We start from the raw sequence: 6,000 nt of genomic DNA on the forward strand, positions 1-6,000 counted from the left end.
TGAAATGGGAGTGGTCAAGGTGGAACAGAGCAGCAGGTCAGGCACAAGAAGGGACAAGTCAAGGCTTCTATAAGCCCTCAGCGGAGCAGTGAGACTTCTGAGGACCGAACGCGGAATCCTGTGGGGGGGGGAGGGGCCACCACAGCCTGGTGCCATTTCTGTGAACGTAAACAAGCCCGTGTTTTGACTGCGCTTGCCTCACAGGAAGTCGTTCACGGGCCGTGACCCCGTCGTGCCCTTCCCCTGCTGCATCTTCTCCTCGAGCGGTGCTGTTGCCCAGGCCGGCAGCCCCGCACTGGAAGGATATGGGGAGACCCTCCGGCAACCACCCCGCCTGACTGCAAGACCATCCAGAAACGTACTTCTGCGAGAGGCAAAGCCACGCCCCCACAGCGCATTCCTGAGAGACCCGGGCAGCCATGCTGAACCGCATCATGGGTGCATTTAGACACGCTTAGCGTGAAAGGGGCGGAGCGCTGCGGCCTGACAGCCGTCACGTTGTCCTCACGCGTCACGTTGTCCGGTAGCGGCTGGAATCGAGCTCCCTGCTTTCTGTATGTGCAGTACAAGATCCGCACAAACAATGCTGCAACTTCCGCAATTCCAATACAGCCCGTTACAGCGGGACGTAACCTGTTCTTCAGAATCCATATTTAATGAGATTCCTGTCGCAAACCGCGAAACCCACCAAAGCTGCACTATCCAGCTCTTAATGGTGAAACACTGGATATTTGATTAGCCACGAGCAGTTCAGTCACTGAACACTGCAGAGCTGAGTTCTAAGGATGACAATCATAATATGAAGATTATACATTCCAGCACTGTAATCAGCAATAAATGCATTTAGGGATTATTCCAGCACAATGTCAGAGTATCTCATTCACAGATGCACCCGCTCGATACATGTCTGTTGACTCACTTTGTTGCCACTGCAGGACAGGGGCAGACTGCCACAACCTGGCATCTCACTGCTCAACTGTCTGCAAATATGAACCCAAAAAGGGCAAGGGGGGGGGGGGGGTGGTTAAAACATCTGGCCAGCATTCAGCCGTTTAGCAGTTTAGCCCAGCACATTTAGAATGGGGTGTGGGGGAGACTCCACTTCTGCAACTGACACCACCCATGCCCTGACACAGCAGCCTATGACTGGGCTGTGTGGTACATCCCCAGTATGGCTCGTACCACCCAACGAGGTTCACACAGCCCTCGGGCAGGAAGACACCTGCTTTCCCAGCAGCCCCGGCGCTCAGCGAGACTGAAGCGTGCGGGAGACAAAAGTAGGTCTCCAGTTTCGGACACAGTGGAGCTCTGAGTCTGAGGGAAGTGGGCCCGACCGGCATGACTGCTCAATCATGCACATTTGGGGAACACCGTCTGGCTGAACCCCTCATTGGAAAAGCCTATTTAAAAAAAAAAGCAGGCTTCCCAAACACCCAAATACCACGAGAATTTGGCACCACGTTCCATTTCTTTCATTTAGCACACCGCGGTCGCTCAAAGCATTTACCGAAGCACAACATTGTGTAGGAGGTTTGGGTGATATGGTCAAATTCAAGCAGGATCTGCAGAAAGACCGGAGCGGATCATAAACGTCTGGACTGCGGGTAAGAACCCAACCTGAGACAAGCTCCAGGTCAGAGCTGAATTTAGCCTGATTGCTGTGACAGATGGAGAGAAACACTGAGAACATACAACATGGTAGACACGGCGGAGCAAACTACACGTCACACCTTTGAACAATAACTTCTGTTGAATTTATGTTGGAACGGATCATGGTGCCCATGATCACTAAATGGGCACTAAGTACAAAGATGGCTGCATTAACATAATCAAATACAAACAAATCCCCAAGTCCATCCAGAGAATTTAAATGATTCTGGACAGGAAGACCGGGTTAGGCTTCAATCTGAATTACAGCTTTTAGCATGTTGTTTGTTTTAATGTTCAGTAGCCTAGCAACCGCCATCGCCTCTGCGTCCGATGGACCACCTTAAACGTTTTTCATGGAATCATCTCTAAGGTTTTGGGTTTTTTTTTGGCATTTGCAAAGTTTCCCCAATCTGTCACCCTGTTTTAGGGACCAGTATCCTTTTCTTTAAAAATACCTTTCTTTTTATCAAGTCCAAAAGACGGAATATACCTTTTCAATATGTAAACCCACTAGATTAATGCAAATTGTCTCTTAACATCAAGCGGATTCGAAGCATGAGGACGCAGCAATTCCTACAATAGCTTTACAAGGAATAAAGCAAAGGTGCCATTAGAATGATAAGTGGGGGGGGGGGGGGTAACTGCGAGATTCTCCAGGCCAGTTGTCAAATGACCGGTTCCGGCCCGCAGCTCTTCCACAATAAACTCCATCGCGCGGCGGCAATTTCAGGCGGCATTCCGCAAATTCCGTAAATTCCGCAAATTCCGCACGTAGCGGTTCGCGCACTTACGGATGCGGAGCGACAAAATGTAGACCTCCAAGGATCCTATAAAAAAATCTGCTATAGATGCGACAGTACCGTCGTTCCCCACCCAGAAGAAATACAGCCGTCACATGGCCCCTTTCCGTTCGCACACCATGAATGTCACGCACCGTAATGTTAATGAAAACCACCCACGAGACCGTTTCATTATTTCCATAATCGCATCATAATCCATCCCCTGATGCAGTGATTTTTTTTCCCTAAACACATTGCGGCCTTCAGATCTTTTCACAGCATATCAGGTGCAGCATGGCGAAGCCAGGCCTCTGCTATGGTCCCACTGCATGCATCCGTTTTCGGATATTACCACAACCGAGTTGTGTTCAGATTTGGCCAAAAAGTCAATGTTCTATAATTCCTGGAATGCCCTTTACGGAATTCGGCACACACCACAAATCCTTACTTGCTTCTACAAAGAAATAGCTCAAAAATACAAGTATCTGTCACATTACTTCTTGTAGAAACGACTAATTTAGCAACAACAAAACATAGGCCTACTGCATATGCGCCAGTCCAAAAGTGCGATAAAAGCGGAAAACGATCGTTAAGTTAAAAACGAATATTTTGAGACGCCTGGACAGAGGAAATGTATATTCTATACATTGATTTATACATCGACACCATTCCCATAAATCATACCTCTTTGCTCAATGTGTGTCCCCCACTCGCTACATCATATAACGAACCATTAAACGCTCCCATCTCATCCAATATCTAGAAATACAGTAATCATCTCAGTTAAGTCCAACGTTAAAGACAACGTCTACCCAAAATGAATTAATTTATTCAGTGGATATGCGGAGATCAAGGACATAAAACGTAATTTATTCGGGGGGTGAAAAGCAGTACAGGTTTTCTTACGAATGGGGTCGTGTTTGCCTGCCAGCGGGCCTGCACCTACACTCGTTTACGAGAATGTTGTTTTTAAAGGACGCCGGGTGAGGTGATGCACCGGAGATCAGGTCCTAATACAGCAGCCGAGCGGGGCATCCCACGTGTGCGACCGCACAACCCAGCGAGATAAAAGGGTCGCGATCGAATGAAAAGAAATGCATACATGTAGCCGACTGGAGAAAACCGACTGGGGGTAAAATGCAACCACGGCTCCTGTGAAGAAAGAAAAACAACTGCATTGGATATCAGTTCGCCTTGGGCAAGCAATGCCCCTAGATGCAATCTTTGTTATTGCGATTCTCAGAAACAGTATAATTATAGTACAGAAACGTGCCAATAATTACTTTTACCGTCCATCTCTTGCATAGTATAACACGTACTGAGCAAAAACCAAAGCACCAGTCGAAAAAGTGGGTATTTCCCGAAGCAATTCAGTGGACTGCAGCAATTAACACAAAATGATCTACGTGCCAGTAGTGTAGTATTTTTCCTAGAGTGGGGCAAATAAGATGTTGTAAAATACAGGTTTAACGAAATTAAATGTTTCTTCACCGTTTCGGATTCAAGTTCGGGGCAGCAACTTCCAATCGAGCGTGGCGACGACACTAGGGCTTTTTTAACAGGTTTAGAAATGAAACTACCTTCTGTTTACTCTCTCGGCAATCTGCGAGAGGAATTACGTAGAAGCTTGCTAAATCCGAGACTTCTGCGTTTCTATTTAGGGCTTAACACAATATATTTAGCGAAAAAATACGTACAAAAAGTGGATGCGAGACGTCCACACCTTCGGCCTAGGCGGGTCAACAGCGAGCAATCCGTAAAAGAATAAGTATCATCAGCTGCATATGTTAAAAACACATATCCACAAACCATTTGTTACATGCACACGCTTTCCCGAGTGGAAAGTTCACCTAGTTGAGCAACTTTGACGCGATCATGTGAAATGAAACGGGAGAAGAGTGCCGCGAAGCTATCCACTCATTTTCATGTATTTTGCGAGTTTCTGACGCGGTTCTGGGCCTACCCAGGCCAGCCCGGGTGAGAACAGCCGCATCTCACTGAATACAATGGGACCTACCCTCCCTCCAGCAGCAATCGGGCACATAAGCAAGCGAATAAGAAGATACTGGACTTCACCTGGACCGAGGTTTCAGAGCTGGTCCTGGACCATTATTGTGGGCGCCTCCGGTGACTTTTTCAGACTGCGATGTCCTTCAATAATGTGGGTAAAAAGCTCCTCATTTAATCTGATTCTGGTGCCGATCCTCCACTATACCTCCCCAGCTTGCTTTCTGTATTGCTCTCGTGTCACGGTCCTTCCGGCTGGGTCCTAGTGCCGACGTTCTATACACTGCTCCACTTCAGCCACCTTTCCATACATCCGTCACCTCTCACAGCGATGTAGCATCAGAAGTCGGGGCTGATTCTGTACTACTAAGTTTTTGAATAAGTTAAAGGTATACATGGCAGATCCTCATCTAAAGAGTCATTTTTGCATGATTCTTACAGGCAAAAGAAGATGCAGGCATGTACTGAAGATTAAAAGTAAAAGATGTTAGAAATTATGGTATATATCCATTGTACAAACAGTACTTTTGATCCATACTACACAAAAATAGTTTAGTCTAAAACTGTTATGAGCGTATTAAGAACTTTACTGATCGATGCATTCCATTCTCAGTGGTTAACCCACTCCCAGACAGATCACATATTTTCCAGGACCACTGTCATGCTGACTCGTCCATGAAATTCACTAACTTGACATTTATCAGTACTGGCAGTACATATTCCTAGGGTTTTATTGAGAACCCATTGTGCACACTAATGCACAATTATCCATACGTGCATGGCCTATTACTAAAAATATTTTATACGATTTTATGTCTTCTTTACTTGACCGATACATCGGATTTTAACAGCACTGTTTTTTTGTGTATTCGTTTGTGAACAAACATCTCTGAATCATTTGCTAACAAGAAGTTCAAGTGAAAAGGAAACTGACTCAGCGTTATGTCAGTGGTGTTCTCCGCGCATGTAAGCGTGTTTGTTTTACAATTTACACGTCCCAAAGGTTTTTGACAACTGGTTTAACTGTGATGTCTTCCTCACTCACCGAGCATCGATGTGCGAACAAACATCCCTGAACTTTTAACTCATGTAAAGCAACAATGAATGAATAAATACATTTCAAATCAGCGATTTCAAGCGATACTATACATAACCTGGCTTACCACACGTCCATCTTATATATGTGTTTACACTAAACTTCACGTCCTATTGGAGAACCATAAAAAAATCTTGCGAATTGATGTTATAATGGTGACTTAGGGCAGTGGGCGATTTTATTTTCTGTGAATGAAATATGCTTCTTTGCAGTGATAACAGAAAGAGGACATTTATTGATGAGCTATTAACTATTAAACATTGTTAGACAGCCAAGGGTACCTTCGGCGGGGGTGTGCGCCATACCCCAGCTCACACTCTGCATGCTCTCCATGGGTACGAAGATACACAGGTCATGGTATATAAATGACCTTTCAAACAGATCTAAATGTTGTTATCCAGCTCCAGTGCTGAGTTGAGCAATTTTTGCTGTCGGAAATTTGTGTTTTTTTTGTGTTGTTAATCACTG

This window comes from Brienomyrus brachyistius, chromosome 14, assembly GCF_023856365.1.
Source record: "Brienomyrus brachyistius isolate T26 chromosome 14, BBRACH_0.4, whole genome shotgun sequence".
NCBI lineage: Eukaryota > Metazoa > Chordata > Actinopteri > Osteoglossiformes > Mormyridae > Brienomyrus > Brienomyrus brachyistius.